The sequence below is a fragment of the Mus caroli genome, chromosome 4, assembly GCF_900094665.2.
Source record: "Mus caroli chromosome 4, CAROLI_EIJ_v1.1, whole genome shotgun sequence".
NCBI classification, from domain to species: Eukaryota; Metazoa; Chordata; class Mammalia; order Rodentia; family Muridae; genus Mus; species Mus caroli.
The window spans coordinates 84,982,136-85,000,863 of NC_034573.1; positions in this window are offsets into that span (position 1 = coordinate 84,982,136).

Genomic DNA, 18,728 nt, shown 5'->3' on the forward strand with positions numbered 1-18,728 from the left:
TAAGATATAATATCATTTAAAACAAAATTAAAGTTGTAACATAATAAAGAAATTCTTATTTCTTAATAAGAAGTAATTAAAGTAAAACAAATATATATTGTTAAAAATACCAAACTTTATCACTGGCACTGGCAATGTTCATATGTAGTTAACATAGTAATTACTATCCAGTACTGGACCACTAACTGAGATAGTCAATTTTCACAGGCATACCTACAGAAAGCTGGATCAGTTCAAAGCTGCATGGATCACATTGTCATATGGACATTGATGAGTCAAATGAGATTTTTATTGGAAGGACAATATTATGTGGACTGACATGGACAGCTGGATTATTACAGATTCTACAATGATTTAGTTCATGTTTAGAAATTGACAGTGATCCTCTTATTAAATGTTTTGGAAGATGATTTCTCTAAAATTATTAAATTATTGCCAGTAAGGAAAATGAGCAAAATGGTCACCAACAAAATATTTCTTTAAATTATTGAGTAATTAGTAAAACATTTGTGTTTTAGAAAGGTTTTTTTATATTAGTTTTTGTTGGTGGTGGGTACTTAGGAGTAAAGTCATCCCTCAGTTTGTGCAGTATTTCCCCTGAAAGCCATTTCTACTTCTCAGTGAGATTAAATACCTTCTTACATATAATATTTCTGTTAAGAATGGAGTCTGTGTTTTGCTGTGTTTGGTGGTTTTCTCTTGGAGGCCTACTCTTTTTTGAAGGGAAACAAGAAGGGGAGTGGATCTGAGGAAGAGGGACAGTGGGAGAGACCGAGTAGAGGAAGAGAAAATTATGGTCAGGATGTATTATTATATGACAGCAGAATCTATTTTCAATAAAAAATGAAAGATAGAAATGAGAAAGGAATCTGTACCATAAATTAGAATGACTTGAAATGTGTGTATATCCTTCTGTCACTGTAAACTGAAACATAAAATATATATATATAAATTGTGTGTGTATGCCTCCAATTCTAGACATGGTTCATTGAGATATGGAGATTTTAATACTGATTAAAACTTATTTCAGAAAAAAAAGAGATCTAGTTTGAACTTGGTACTGCAAATAAACAGCTATTATAAATGCTCACTTCAAAATAGTGATGGGATACTTGTGTTTTCTTTTTTTTTTTAATAAGAAAACACACACACACACACACACACACACAAAAGTGTACATCAAAAAGTAATTTTCCTTTAAGTGGATGGTTTGCTGGGTTTAATTTTTTTATTAGGTATTTATTTCATTTACATTTCCAATGCTATCCCAAAAGTCCCCCACCCACTCCCCCACTCACCCACTCCCACTTCTTGGCCCTGGCGTTCCCCAATACTTGTGTTTTCAATACTAATTACTGAATTTAAGGATGGTACTTTACTGGGAGTGAATATTTGTCAAAAATTATACTTTTTTTACAAGAAGAATTTTCTGAACTATTTAAACTATTTACCATAATATTCAGACTATTTTACATCATTAGTCTATAGCCTTGGCTTTCATTATGCATATTTCAATTAGTGAAAAAAGAGCATTTTCTCCCAGTTTAGATGACTATATTAATCTAATTTATTTTTAAATGTACTTCATGCTCGTTGTTAGACCTGATTTTTGGTTTTATCTCAAAATTTTTATGGATAATCAATGTGGAAAGGGATTCATCCATTGTTTGTTAAGATGTTTTTGCTATGTTGTGCTAATTTTTTCTTTCTTTTCTTTGCATTTACATATTTTATGACCATTGTTACATACACTAGCAATAACTAACAATGCGATAGATATTTTCTTTCTTGACCACATTTGGTTTATAAAAAAATTAATAATAAAATAAAATCAGAAATTGGGGGATCAAAAAAAAAAAAGAAATAGATGGAGTAAATTGGTATGGCTACATTAATTGTTATAACTCTTCTACAAATCCCATTCACTCTCATTTAAAAAGAGAATGATGTAGAAAAATAAGGTGTAGTGGCTATTCCTTGTCGTCAACTTGACTATTTCTGAAATGAACTACAATCCAGAATTGGAAGGCTCACCAGTGATCCAAATCTGGAGGTTGGGAGATAGAAGTTTCTGACCTGGATCTAGGTATGGAAGTCTTGAGGCATAGTGGCTATAAATTCCAGAAGATTAAGACAGGGAGATCTCTGAGGTCAAGGTCATCTGGGATTAAAGGTGTGGTGGTACACACTTTTAATATCAGCTACACCTTCTGCTGGAGACCTACATAAGGGCATTGGAAGAAGGAAGACTCTCCCTCTCTCCTTTGCCTGCTTGCCATGTGGGACTGAGCAACTGTTAGATCCTTGGACTTCCTTCCATTCACAGCTGTTGTTGACCATTTGTTGGGAGTTGGACTGCTGCAGACTGTAAGTCATCAACAAATTCTTTTACTATATAGAGACTACCCATAAGTTCTGTGACTCTAGAGAACACTAACTAATACAGAAATGATCTGTGAAATCTCATAAAAATGCTATGTAATTTTCTACACAAATTTAATGCATGGCCTGTTCATTTCTTTGAGAGTTTCTCTTCAGTTCAATGCAATAGAGTAAGTTATACCTACTTATCATATTTAATATAAGAAACAACTATGATATTTAAAGTATTTAAGAAATAAATGCAGTAAGGGATTCTTTAATTTCACTGTTTGGCTCCTGGCATTCTTCATGTATAAGACTCTTCAATTAAGTACCTAGATGATAAAATGTCCATGACTCTCCTACGTTTTTATGAAAAAGTCCACTATTATCACATGTATTCAATTACACACAAACACACACACACACACACACACACACACACACACACACACCACATGCACATGTAGTCACATAATTCTTGCTTTATTATGGCTAAGTATCTAATTTTCTTAATTTCTTTTGTTAGCTTGGAATTATTTTACAATATATTACAAAAAGTTAAGTAAAAATTAATACTCCATGTTTATAATTGTGTACCTTTTGAGTAATTACTTAAAACATACCTACAAATTAGAAAGTAAGACAGGATTCCTATATAACTTATAAGAAGATTTCAAAGTAATTGGGCTGAGAAAATGGCTCTATGGTTACAGCATTTGGTGTACAATCATGAGGACCTGAATTCAAGTGCTTAGCACTCATGCAAAATTATAGCTAATTCTGTGTGGTGGTCTATAGATGTAATCCTGGCACCAGGAGTATATATTCTGGGAGCTTGTCTATGAATCCTATAGGAATCCATGAGGTATAGATTCATGAAAGAACTTATCTCAAAAATAAGGGAGAGACTAGTCAGATAAGATGGACCTACCCCTCAAGATACTAGAGGACTTAGGGGTATGGAGGTCTGGTGGAGTAGGTCATGGAGGGTAGGGACATCCTCATGAAGACAAGAACGGAAGAGGTATGGGATGTGGAGCAGTCAGATGGTGGATCAGGAAGGGAATAAATTCTGGACTGTAACATAGATAAGTAAACTGAAAATAAAAAAGGACAGTAATAGTGGGTATCAAACTTCTGTTTCCATTTATGATCACACAGGAAAACATAAAAATAACTATTAATATTCTCCACATCCTTCAGACACACAAAACATTTTATATATATATATATATATATATATATTACACTCATCACCTTACACAACCATAAACACAGCACACATGGTACATACATCCCATTAAAACATAACATATAATGTACATAGCACAAATTTACCATATACTGCATACTTGCTACATATTCCACATACAACATACTATACAGTATACATAAACAACCCACCATGCACGATGAGCTCATTACCCACACAGAAAATACAACACACAGCATATAAAACACACTTACCACACAAAACATATGTGCACGCTCATGCACTCACACACATACACACACACACACACACACACACCAAACACATACAACAAATACACAAACACAGAAAAGAAGTAAAAGAAAAATGAGAAAATAAGATTTAACAAGTTGAATTAATATTTTTCAAAATCTATTTCATGATTTGTCTTTGATAAACATTAAAAAACAAATATACTAGAAATCACATAAATACTACAGTTTTCATTCCTGAAGTAGGAATTTATCCTAATCAAGTCACAAAGAAATTTCTTGATAAAACTAAAAATTTCCCCTTATTTTCTTTTAATTTTACATAATCCAATTGCATGTTCTAAAAAGCACAGAAAAGTTAAGGCTATTTATTTATTTATTTTTAATGTATTTATTTAGACATTCACACATTAAACTTTTATCTACTCTATGTTGAATTGTGTGGTAGGCCCAAAAATTTACATTAAGTCTAGTGTATATAAAAGTACATTGGATCTGGAAGTGCATAAAGTACTACTGGAAGAGCCAGACATCAGTTAGCTGAGCACAGAATTTCATAAGTTAAATTTGTTTTTAAAAGTTTTTCAAATATTTATTCAATTCAGTATGTCATCATAAAATATTAGAATGTCATACATTATTCTGGGGAAAACTTAGACAAAATTTATTTTGACTACAACTCCAAGATAAGGGATCTAACCAACACATATTCTCACCATGTTTTATTTTCACTAATATTATATCTGGTCACTTGGGGTAAAGCAATCTAGAACATAGGTATATTACATACTTTAGGATAAATTTACATCTAGAAGTATCTTTGATCAGTTATTGCTTAATTGCACAAATACATAATAAGGACATAGGTAGAACGTTATTAAATTAACATTTCTCATGATCTGTGCAACAGGAGATTTAGCTCCTAGAAATGACTATTATCTACAGAGAATTTCAAGAAAGAACAGCAAAGAGTTACAGAACCATTGGAATTTTTAGGAAACAAGGTTAGAGAATCTTGCTTGCATCTTGGTCTCCAGAAGCAATATCAAATCCTCAGTCTACAAATAATTTTCACAAGAATATCTTTAAGTAATTACTGTTGAAGATACTTCAAATATTATAAACCACCATGTGCTTTTTTATCTTTAAAAGCCATTGCCCAGGCAGTCAAAATAAGTGAATAAATCAAAAATCTACTGTGAACCCAAAGTCTGGCATCAGCTACCACAAATGTAGAGCATATGTCTGTCTTCCATGACCACTTATCTTCTGCATCTTACATGAGAATATGACGTTTTCACAGTCTAATCTATAACTATAAGATGAAACATGTTCTGCAGACAGTTCTTGTTTTCAGTACCAGACAGGAATGGTAGGGATGAAATACTAGCAACACTCAATTATGTGTCTTTTGTAGAGATGATCGCCCCCACTCCCATTGTCTTATGGAGTATTCATTCCTTCTAATTCTCTGCTGAATCAACAAGTCTCAGAGAAGTAAAAAAGTAAATATTTGTTTTTCCTCAAGTGTTTGAAATCCAGAGGTGACACAGCTAATATAAATTAATATCAAAGAGTCATGACACATATACTTGTAGATTTTGCTACTTAAGGAGTATGTGACCTTAAGTTAATTTTAGCTGTCTAATAGTGACTATGCTCATCTATTAATTTGAATTATCAGATTATCTATAAACACCAATAACAACAGGCTGCTTTAAGAGTGATAAAAGTGTTATTATATGTTTAACATTTTTTTCTGAACAAGTATCAAAAATGTCAGTGATTGATTTCCCAGTGTGACAAGATACCTTGTATACACTTAGAAATCTTTCATAGCATCAGAAATCAGGAAAATATTTCAAAGTGTTAACTAAAATTGAAAGATTCTTTCTAAAACTGAAGAGTCTTAAAGAAAAGCTTGCCAACTTTCCAACAATTTATTTGAGGTGTGAGTATAGAGGCAAGACTCTAAGTATGTTATCTTTGCCTTTTCCACACATGCTTGTTCAAAACAAAGATGATATAAATACCTGTTCCATCTTAGGCAAACAAGACTGATTATTTATTCTGAACTTATTTATTCACTATAAAACACAATTTCAGAATGTGAATTCATCCATAGGGCAAGAATAAGCTGCAATACAATTAAATTTTATATTAACAAATATAAGAGAAATGTATCATTATAACTGATATTTAGAAACCTGGAAAAATACTCCTGCATTTTTCAATAAAGTTATCTGTATATTTCACCAATGCAGCCATGCTGATTTACCTCTAAAATGACTCTGTCTTCCTCCTGTGGTTCCTTAGCTCACTACATGCAGAATTTTTTGCCAGTGACTCCTTTGAGATCTGTTTCCTGAACTCTGTTTTCAGGGAAATTCATCCTCTCAGCCTATGCCATATATGTATTTTTCTGACAAAATAATTTCACTAATTTAAATGTTTTATGCAGAAAGAAAAACAGGGCTTTGGGCATTTTTTTCTGAACATTAATGTAACTAATCAAATAATTATGTAAGTGTTAAGAATTGAAAGCACTAGATTAATGATTTAAAATACTTGTCTGTACTCTTCAAATGAAATAAGTGAAAGAGTGGATATGAATACACATACATTATTAACATTGTGGTCATTTTAAACATGGTCGGGAAGTAGTATAGACATGATTGTTTTAAAAAACCAACAAGGGTTAAAGCTCATTATTCTGATAGAATCATGCATACAGATACATTTCCAAGAATGGGTTGTCTTCCAATTGAAGCACAATTGCCTGAGTATTATAGATACAGAGCAAAACTTTTAGCTGCCTTTTGCTGTGTCACAAACTGCCTTTCATGGGGGTCCATGATTCTCAAAACTCTAATCCTGTTTTAGTGTTCGAGGGCACGGGACTTCTTAAATAATGCAACTAGTGCAAACTCCTAGACAAAAGGCAAATTAATCCGTCTCCAAAGCCTTGTTTTTGAAGACTTGTGCATTTTAAAGACAGGGTAATTGTTTAGTGACTTGGTGGCATTGATTTTCATTATGGATGATGTTGGCTGGGTCTGTGTCAGGTCAGCAGGGAGAGATAGCCTCTGCATAGCTAAATAAAAAGAGCAAGGGGGCCCTTCCTACTTCATATTCACATGAAAAAAATGTCCTTAGAGAGGTTTCTGTGACCTTCCCATAAGAACATTTTCCTCATTGCATGAATTTCAGAAAATTATGACAATAATCTCTCACTACAGATTTCAACAGGAATTCTTAGCTTCAGTGGCTCAAGAAATTCCACACAAGGGACAGCTGTAAAAGATGGACAAATCTGAAACAATATGAGCAAAATGACTTAAAATATTCTGTTGAAATCCATAGTGAAATCTATGGCTATGCTTAGAATTGAACAGCTAAATCAAACCAGCATTACCTGCTTCATCAGGCAGAGAGCAAGCATTTTATGATTTTAGAAACTCTATTTAAGTTAGGTGTCTGCCATTTTATGAAGATTTACCTGGAATTTTCCTCTACTGATTCAGTTAAAAATGCCTCATGTTAGTCTCAAAATAGCTGCCCTTCCTGGTATTTTCTTGTTGTTAGTTTCACATTTTTGTCTTGGACATGATATTTCCCTCACCATTACGTTTTCAATGAAATAGTGTTTAAACATTGTTCACCTTTGATATAGAAGTAGATTTTCTATAAAAAATAGTTAACTATATTTATTTAGCAATCACTGTAATCTAATTTAATTTTTATACATCCTACCATCATAATTTCTGGAAGTGAAATGATATTGATATGTTTTCAGAGGCTTCGTTCTTTTTTAAAAATGAAATCTGTAATTTTTGTGCTCAGAATGAGACTTTTTTCACACATGAAAAAATTAAGGACCTGTCATATTGTGACTAAGTATTAAATTACTCCAGAGAAAAGCATGACTTGAAAAAGACTTTTTTGTCTTAATTTTTTTTAGCTATATGCCAAAGCAATTCCCTCTATTAATGATAAGAACATGATCTGAATCACCGAACTGTTTCATAGCTTAGGGAAAAAGAGGATATATGCTTTGTTGGAATGAGATGTTTGTGAGATTTAGATTTAACAGTGTTTTCAGAACTTTTATTATAAATAAAGTCATCAAGAACTGTTAGGCAAACATATCAACTGAAGACAAAAGAATCCCATAATTTCATGTGACCCTTGTTTAATATGCAATTCTTGTATTATTAAAAAAAACTTAGCATGTAGTTTAGGAATCTGAAAAAAAATTGTATTTATTAATCAAAAACTTCTTGTGTGGAGCTGCATGCAAAACTGTTTAGAATATACATAGCCATTCCTCCTTATTTCTTTTGTTGCTCCTACCACAATAACAATAGTACAGTGAAGGTAATTATTTGCTGAGTCATCTTCATATTGATAAAGTTGTTTAGTTTTGATTACCACTTTAAACCCTGCTCCTCCCAGCAGAAAGTTTACAGTGAGATTTCTAGCACAGAGCTAGAGAGATTGCACAATAGTTGAATGAATTTGCTGCTCTTACAGAGAGGACCTGGGTTGTGCTCCCTGCATTCACACAATGTATATCCCATGTGTCTGTAGCTCTCGCTCTAGGGAATCTGGCAATGCTCTTCTGGACTTTGTGAGCACATGGACTCCTGTATACACAAATCAAAATGTTCATCCACCACTCCCAAAAATTAAAATACATTTTAAGAGGGATGCACCCTAATTTCATTTACTGGTTAATTGCTTAATATTTACTCTTACTAACTCTTACTCTTAATAACTTTTATTACCATATTGGCAATAAATTTTTATCGTATACAATTAAAGTGATGTTTCTGAAGTATTTCCGGAAAACCTACTTAATAGTTACTGGGTTAAAAGTTATAGAGAATAACACTGATGTTCCAGTTATGTCTTAAAAACTCATTTTAATGAAAAGTTATTTGTGATTTGTGTGGTGTGTATGTGTGTGTTTGTATGTGTGTGTAACAGATATATAATGTCCTAGAAATATAAATGTATATTTATTTCATTGAGAACATCAATCAAAATTGGTCTGTGATCCAAGTGAATCCTTCTCTATTATTGGTAGCAAGGCTACAGGGGAAGGAGACATGAGAAAGAACTGAGCAGAGGCAGATACAAAAAAGAAAGCAATCAGAGAAAAATATAACTTTGAGAAGATTTACTTTGTATGATTACTTTTTAATAGCATACTAGTGTAAAAATTTGAAGGTTAATAAATAAGAAGGAATATGCAAACAAAATTGATAATGACTGAGTATTTGGGCATGTGAATCTATCTCTAAGGTTCACCTGAATTTGGAAACCATTAACATATCTACTTCATGTAATGAGCTGACAAGAAATAAGAGAAGATTTCATGTTCCATATTAATGAATATGTTCTATTTTATAGAGAGTTATTGAAAGTATGTAGAATAGTGCATCACCCATCTACTTACCCGCTTAGTAGGTATTTATTTTCTGTAAGTTATATCTTAGGGAAATACAGTGTGCTAAGTAAACTGTATTTATGTTGCTAATTTATTGATGTACACCTTGGAATATAAAATTATGTAAAATCCTGGTAGTGTATTACTACAATGATTATATACATGCATATATTAGATCTTGGCTATGCAGTTAAACTAGCCTTAGCTAAAGTATCTCAGAGGTCTTTTTAAAAGGAGCCCAAAAACCACGTTTTTCTATGTGAATAAATATAAAATGAAAATTCAAAGGAAAATTGTATTCAGAGTGAATACATTAGATATATGTAAGAAAAGGCACAAGGAAGTTTCAAACTTAGGATGAAATCTGGATGCTGAGCGCTGAGAAAGCAGTCGAAGGGCACAGAATGAGAGTGGCTGCTGGTAAGGGTATGGATGATATTGTCTTCCTTAAGTTGTTAAAACCTAGGGCAGGGGCAACCAGTAAGATTATTTTGTGGGCAAGGGATAAATTTAGAGATCATGGTAGAATAATTAAGAAAATAATTTATCTTGATATTCAGAAACAATGTAAAAGATAAAAAAAAAATACTTGTATATGGTATATTTTATATGCATATATATATGAATATGAAAGTTCTGTGCAAAGTATTGGTAACTTGTCCTAAGTTGTCATTATTATTATTATTATTATTATTATTATTATTATTATTATGTATGTCTTTTGTTTCTTACTGACTTTCATTCTGTGTAATTTGCTCATCTGTCTCATTGGCCTGTGTGCTCTGTGATTGTAAGGCTCATTAATTGTCTAATTCATCTATAAATGAGTTATCCTAATTTATTAATGTTCCTTAAAATATTTAAATAAAAACTTTAGGAATAAAATTCCAGAAACACCATTTTGGAGTCATGTAAATGTAAACATAGGTCCCCCCTCTATTTAGTGAATTCTTCATATATATTTTTTAATTATTTGGCAGAATTGTTGTAGAAATATCAGACACAAAACTATTAGCATTTTGCTATTTTGATGTAAGTGTATAGAATCTGGTAGATGTGAAGTATTTTCGCTGGACCTGGGTTCTTACAGAGGTTTTATTTATCCTTTACTAAAACAATTTGATACACTGAATGTCCTAGTTTAGATTCTCCTAGAATAGAGGTGGAGATAAGTAAATATTTGCTTTCCATATTACATATAGGTCATTTGAAGTCATGGGACAAGATAATTCCCAGAGATTTGAAGAGAGTGAATGGACAGAAAACAACCGAGCAGCCTGATTTAAAAGTTGCTAGTTTGGAACTGTTCTTTGTTATGTTGAAATTATATTTCAATGTAGTAACTATGGAACATGGCATGTACTTTGTTCCCTCCAAAAAAGGAATCATGACATTCATGCTTAGGTTTTAATGGAGCCGTATAAATACATGAAAGGTAAAGACTTTTTGTTTTGTTTTGTTTTGTTTTCTGTTGATATTCATTCCATCTAACAAGTTCCAGAAATGCACTACTTAGGGAGAATTTTTTGAATGAACATATACTGATATATTGCTAGTATCCTACAGAACTTCCAAGAACTATCAGATGGCACTTTACTGTAAAAGACATACATATATATTCTAAATCAGATCAGCATTTCAACATAGTTGTTGAAACAATTGTCATAACTATTATTTTCTTCATCACTATCTTGATATATCTTTATCATTGATAATACATTTCTGGTAATTATTGACAAGATTCTAAAGTATTATTGACTATAAAACATTGTAATCAAACAAAAGTTATTTCATGACATATTTCTTTTAATCAATATTTTTTTATTTACATTTCAAGTGTTGTCCCCTTTCCTGATTCCCCCTTCCCTTCAAACCCCCTATCTCATAGACACTCCTGCTGCTTCTGTGAGGGTGTTCCCCAAACCAACCAACCAACCAATTCAGCCTTGCTGCCCTGGCATTCACCTACACTGGAGCATTGAGCCTTCACAGGCCCAAGTGCCTCTCCTCCCATTGAGCCCGGCAAGGCCATCCTCTGCTACCTGTGCGGCTGGAGCCATGGATCCCTCCATAGGTACTCTTTGGTGGGTGGTTTAGTCCCTGGGAGCTCTGGGAAGTCTGGTTGGTTGATATTGTTCTTCCTCTGAGTTTAGAAACCCCTTCAGTGCCTTTAGTCCTTTCTCTAACTCCTCCATTAGGGACCCCGTGATCATATCCACAAACACTTGCAGATTTGAGAGTACTATTTTCGCAAAAAGAAATGAAAAAAAAAATGTAAAACTCCTCCTTGAGAGCTGGAGTTCCTCACTCTACCTACATGAAAATGTCTATTTTCATCTTTTAATTTACTTTTCTTTGAAAATATCATACACAAGTAGTATTGTCACTTAATTTCTCTATCTTGTCTCCACTACAACTTCTTTTTTACCGTCTTCAATTCCATGCCTTTTCTATTTATTGCATAAACCTGTATACATGAGTGTGTAATATATATATATATATATATTGTGTGTGTGTGTGTGTGTATGTGTGCATGCACATATATATGTACATGGAAATTAGTGGGTCCAATTGATGTGACTCTTATATATATGATGGTATTTGTATATTTCAAGTTGAACACTTGCAATTGGATAACCAGGCTTCTCCTTGGTTGGTAAAAGAACTGATTCTCCTTCCCTCAGCTCTTATTAGTTTCTGTATCTTCTAACCTAGGTGGAGCCTTTAGAAATTTCTCAATTCACATCAGTATGTTGAGGGCTATTATTAACATGCAGGTCTTGTTTAGGCAGAGATACTGTTGATCTTTCATGAGTGTATTATCCCTGTCATATGCTAATGACACTATCTCACCTCTCTGCCACCATGTACCTATGTTGCCTCAGTTTGAAGTACGGGGCACAAATTTCTTCCCACTGAGGAAATATTAGGTCTAGAGAGCTGCCTGTTATTCGTAAGATTAAAAATATCACCACTGCAACATATTGTTTTGTAGGATACTACTGGTTGCTTTACTCCTTTGGCAGCTTAAACAGAAAGTATAGATACTATCAGATCCAGTTTTCAAGAAGAAGGCCACCACACAATATTCAACTCAATTCAACTAAGTTGTAAGTCTTAAGTGTATGGCTAAGAGGATAATAGGGTTTAACTTCAACTTCTCACAGGAAACCAAGGAAAATCCTCACCAGCAACTAGAAAAGACATTTTTCTGCTTTTTTTTTTTTTGTACTGAAATTCATCCTAAATAGTCTATAGTTCTTGGAAACAACATGAAAACCTTTGTTGCATTACTGCCTTTAAACTGTGTGTGTGTATTTGTGTGTGTGTGTATATGTGTGTGTGTGTGTACACAAACATATAACAAGTATTTCAATAAATATAGTATCACCATGACCTGTGAAGTTTGTGTTCCTGATTTCAATAGATTCAGAAAGTAATGAAGTTAAGATAGACCCATGCACAGAAATGCTAAGGTCATATGGGCCAAACACACTCTGCTAGAGAAATACCAACTAGTGTAGCAAACATAGTCATAACTTGGGTATTATATAGAGCATAGAGTAAGTGTTAGCTAGACCCAGTAGTAACTTCATGCATGCAAACAGTCAGAGAGTAAGTATCTGAGAGGGAGAAACTGCAGTTTATAGTCTCTGGATACATTGTATTTATTTGCACTCAAACAGAGGGAGGTTTTGCCACTTTTCTGAGCTAGTCCATATGGAGAACACTTGGCTATTCCAATAGGTATCAGACATTGGTCCATGGCCATATCAACAATAAACATTTACTTAGGATTTCATCTGCTCTTTACATATTCACTAAAAGCTTCCCAAACTCTTCCCATGCTTATGTGTTCCCTTATGGTTTAGTTATATTAATTTCTCCTTCTTCCCTCTCCCTTTGCATCTCCATGTTGTTTGGATAATATTTTTTTTTCAATTTTACTCAAACAATAGTTAGATAGAAAAGAGAAATTTAATTGAGGAATGGAAGATCTGTGGGTACATTTGTGGGCATTTTTTGATTAATGATTGATGTTGTGTGGACAATCCTATTGTGTGGGTCATGCCATCCTTGGCTATGGGTCCTGGGTTTTAGAGAAAGGTACCTGAGCAAGATTCTCAAGAAGAGAAGCAAGAGTCTTCTCCTACATGTCCTTTGTTTTACTTTCCACATTGAGCTCTGGCCTTGAGTTATTATCTTGTCTTCTTTCAGTGATATACTATAATTTGTAAGATGAAATAAACATTTTCTGTCAAAAGGTGCTTTCACTTTGTTTTACACAGCAACTTAAAACAAACTAGAACCAGTCCATCTCTATGAATGAGAGCTCCTGCTCTCTCTCTCTCTCTCTCACTCTCTCTCACTCTCTCTCTCTCTCTCTCTCTCTCTCTCTCACTCTCTCATTTTCTGACTTCTACAGTTATGTCAGTTTATATAATCTAAACTAAAACTTTAGAGCTAGGAGCTAAAATAAGAGAGAACATGTGATAATTGTCTCTCTGGATTACCTCACTCAGTATAATATTGCTAATTTTATAAATTCTTTATAGCTTAATATAATCCCATTAGGTATATTGCTACATTTTAATCATTCATCAGTTGGAACTCATAGGTTGTTTCCATTTACTTGCTATTGTGGACAGATTAGCAATGTACATGGCAGAATAAGTTTCCATGTAATAGGATGTGCAGATTAGTGGGGGATATGTGGTATAGTCAAGTCATATGGTAAAATTATTATTAGTTTTTTGAGAATTCCCCCTTATAAGCATATTTGAATATAATCCCATCTTTATACTCTATGTACATTCCCCAACAAAGAATCATAATACATAGTAGTAAGCAAGTCTACAAAGCATTGATAATGTTTGCTACCCTTTCAACAAAGCTGTTTATCTGTGTGACTATCATAACAGAAAATACAATTTGGATTTTCAGAGTGTAGGAAACACTCTGCCTCTGCCTTGATATGAGAAACACTCTCCAAATGTGTCTGTTCTCTGACTAGACAGTGAATCTCATTTTGGAGCTTTTCCAATCATTATAACAATCATTACCTTAACCCAGACTACACTAAATATTTCCGGCATTGCCTATAGACAGACTTTCATCATCTGGCTATTTTAGCAGTTCAGTGACTAGGGCTGATAACTGTAAAGTCTGATGACTCCTGTTTCAGTGATGTTCATTTAGAAGAATTGAAGCACATTTGTGAGCGAAGATTCTTAAAGATTTTAAACTAGGTAAATGAAAAGGGTAATGATCAATTTTGATGGACTCTTTGGCAAATGAAATGTTAATTTTCTTCACTTTATTTCTGTTTGATATTTATTTGCTGGTTTTATTTTAACATTATAAATCACTAATTTATAAAAGTTATTTCATGCTATTAACACAGAGACACACACAGACACACATACACAAATACACACATTTTCTCCCTGCATTGTGTTCTTCCATTCCCTTCCATGTCCCACAAAATACTTCTTATGCAAACTCTCCTCCTATTTTCATGTCATGTATGTGTATGTGCATGTGTGTGTGTGTGTAAACATCTATGTTTAATTAGGTTTGCCTGTACTTGCATGAGTTGTGGTTAGTTATTTTTTCTGCTCAAAACCTACACAAGAGTGACCTCACATTTTCTCACATTTGTCTGTGTACTAGTCTTACGCAAACTATTGCCATTATGTTTAATATTTATATGTATTTGCCTAGATGAGTATCAGTTCTACAAAATTAAAAACTTATATTTCTTTCATTGGTCTCCATATTTACATAATGTTTCTTCAAGAATGCATGTTTAGGAGCTAAAGAGAGGGACCACATAATAAGCACAGTACTTGTTGTGCTTAGAAAGGAATTGAATTTGGTTCTGAGTACCCACATTGGGCAGCCTGCAATGGTGTGTTTCTAGTTCTAGGGGAATCCAATACCCTCTTCAGATATTCACAGTCACATGTCCATACTTCTGCACACAAACACACATAATCAAAGTTTGACAATATAGAAAAAAAAACATAAAATAGCTTCAGTAATGCATACTTAAAAATAAAATGCCAAAATAGAATAGAAAGTCTTACTAGTAGAGCACCACTTTTATATTGTTTTGTTATTTTGAGGTTATTTTTAACAACTTGATTAATCATAGCAGACTTTATGTACCACAGATACAGAAATCCTGTAGTAGAATTGAATTTTAATCCTGTTGTCTCTAACACTTTCCCAATGACCTAAGAGTCCTACTACATTTTTGGATCTTGGAATATTTACAGTAATTCTTTTAATCTACTCTGCAGTTTCCCTAGCTAAGGTGCAGAGAATACAAATGTTCAAAACGTTTAGTCATAAAGGGAACATACCTACCAAAAACCCTGTCTCAAGACTCAGATCATACAAAAATGTCTAAGAGCCTTAAATCATTGGTGCATGAATTCAAGAAAACATCTTGAAGACATAGCAGAGAATATGGGCATATGTATGCATACATGGTGAAAGCATATTCAAAATCTGTGGAAGCCCAAACTGGATAAATCACAGGAATGCAAGGGGAGTTGAGAGCACAATCCACTCCAAGCTCTAGAGATATCTTTGTTACCCTCTGGGAAAGAGAGGCAGTTTTTAACAGATCACTCTCCAGTAGAAATTACACATCAAAGAATATTAGTATAGTACAATGACAACATGATACAAAACTGGACATGTAAAGAATGGGGTGTGAATTTGTAAAGAATTAGGTTGCAGGGAGTGAAATACAATAAAGAAGTGGTAAAATTTCTCAAATATTAATAATAAAGGGTAGGAGGAGAAACAGAAGGAAGGGAGACAGAAAAGCAAAAAAAATCATTAATCAAAAGAAAAGTTTTTTTATCTGTGTTGTCCTCTAGAATCTTCTTTTAAAGCTATACAAGGAAAATAAGTCATACTTAAGACATATGAATCTCCTTTAGTGATTCCTCCCAAATGTTGAGTTTCAACAATGAGTTTTAACAGTCAACAAACTTGATTCCATTTCAAAATAATGTAGAAAAAAATTTTATCACTTTTTTATCATATTCCTTTCCACCAACCTGATTCTTTCCCAATTCAGAAAAGATAGTAGACGGTCACTTGCATGATGTTGGTGCCACTATTGGACAAGTAAGCATGTCTATCCAGGCTGATCATTATTCGTACGTCAAAGAATTTGTAGCTGGGCATTACTGAAGATGGCGTTTCTTCTCTAGTAGTTTTCATCACATGTTACAGCCCTAAAAGAGCAATCCAAATAAAATAAATCTTTTAGGTTCATAAAAGCTTAATTTTATAGCATTCCATGATTCAAGAATATGGTATCTTCACTGATATGGTCTCACCATAAAATTCTGGTGCCTAATCAACAACAATTGAAATCGTCTTTATAGTTTACAGAGACTATATACTCACTGGCTCAAAACCCCCCAAAATATCTTATATATGGTGTGATGGTTTGTATATCCTTGGACCAGGGAGTGGCACCATCTGAAGGTGTGGCCTTGTTGGAATAGGTGTGACCTGGTTGGAATGGGTGTGTCACTGTGGGTGTGGGTATAAGATCCTCACCCTAGTTGCCTGGAAGTCAGTCTTCCACTAGCAGCCTTGGGATAAAGACATAGAACTCTCAACTCCTCCTGCGCCATCCCTGCCTGGATACTGCCATGCTCCCACCTTGATGATAATGGACTGAACCTCTGAACCTGTAAGCCAGCCCCAATTAAATGTTGTTTTTTTATAAGACTTGCCTTGGTCATAGTGTTTGTTCACAGCAGTAAAACCCTAACTAAGACATATGGTGTTAAGATTTTTTATCTGTTAACTTTGGGTGTGTAATAGGGACATTGTAAACTTGTAGGATAATTCTGTTTAATTTAGAGTGTGTTTGTATGTGTGTGTGTGTGTGTAGTGAATAAAGCAGAAATGAATGTGGATGACCATGTATCTTCATGGTAGTGTATACACACATATATATGTACATATCAGTGTACATACACACACACACACACAAATAAAACACATGTAGAAAGATTCAATGCTACTATCCATACATGAGAGAAACCATATTTGTCTTTTCTGGGTCTATGTTACCTTACTCCGAATGAAACAAATGTGGTCCCAGCTCTAAGGAAAGGGAACACAAGTCCACGGTCTTAAAGGCCTTTTCCATATAAAAGTTTAAAGATACTTTAGCTATATTCACATAATCTTTAACTCTTTCTACTATGCTATATTCAACATATTCAAATGGTCTACCATTACCATGGCCTAGGTCTAGTTTGTTCTACATCATACCTGACTTATAATTGGTCAGTTGTAGTAATAGGAGAAAAGTATACCCATGAGGCCACATCTGAAGGACCACAGAGAAAATATGAAGGTCACATAGTACGTTTTTTTCTTTTTATATTAAAAAAAAACTTTCTGTGTTTATATTTCTGTTCCATCTAGACAAGGTTAGTCCCAGAGGTACTAGGCATTTGTTTCTCTGCCACTGGGCAATGTGATGGGAAACAATGAATGGGATATAGCTTTTGGAGTGTTTCATTAAAAGCAATGTTAACAAATTTTTCTGTAAATAAATATATTTTAGTGTTACCAGTTACATTAAAAGCAAACAAACAATAAAACAAAATTAAAGAAAGCAAAACCTCTTTCAAATTTTAAACATATGGGTGTAATTTGAAGGTAAGTTTACTTTAAGTTACAGTGTTAGGTTTGACATCATGGCTTGTGCTTCTTTCCTTGCTGAAAATGGTAAGTTTAAGCTTGTTAGCTGATGGCCTTCTTTCAAGTGATTCATTCTCAAAAGTAAGCCTGATTCTGAGTCCTGCAAAATGGAATAGTGAGAACTGAGGAGCCATTATATATTTGTCAACTCCATTTCAGACTCACTTCCCTTGTCCTAGAATTGCTAGTCTCAGCAAGGAAATGATGAAGAGTGTTTTAAGAAATGCTTTTCTTGCTTTCTATGTTTTGCACGTCTTTTCTGTCTATCAGACACATTTTCAACCTGACAATAAGTTCCACAACTAAAATCACTTTTCCAAAGGGAATAAGCTATGTTTCCAGTACAGAAACCAAAACATTTTAAAATCAATGTTAATGTTACTAGTATCTAACCCATCCAAAGTGATTTTCCAGTATTTTCTCAAATACTAATATATTATGCTAAAAGATTAAATTGAGAAATGATCTAAAATACATCTTGTTCTCTGTCTTATATAAATAAATAGGTAAGTTTTATGAGATATAACCTAGGCCATCAGGTTTGGCAGCCATCTCACTTGTCCTCAAATATCCAGGTGTTCTGTTAAGAGAAAGCACTTACTATAATTGCATACAAAAGATCAAGCCAAACTAAGCAATTATTAAGCCAAATAATTTAAAAGCTAGAATTTGTCTTTAAGGCAATGTTTTGAAAAATCAA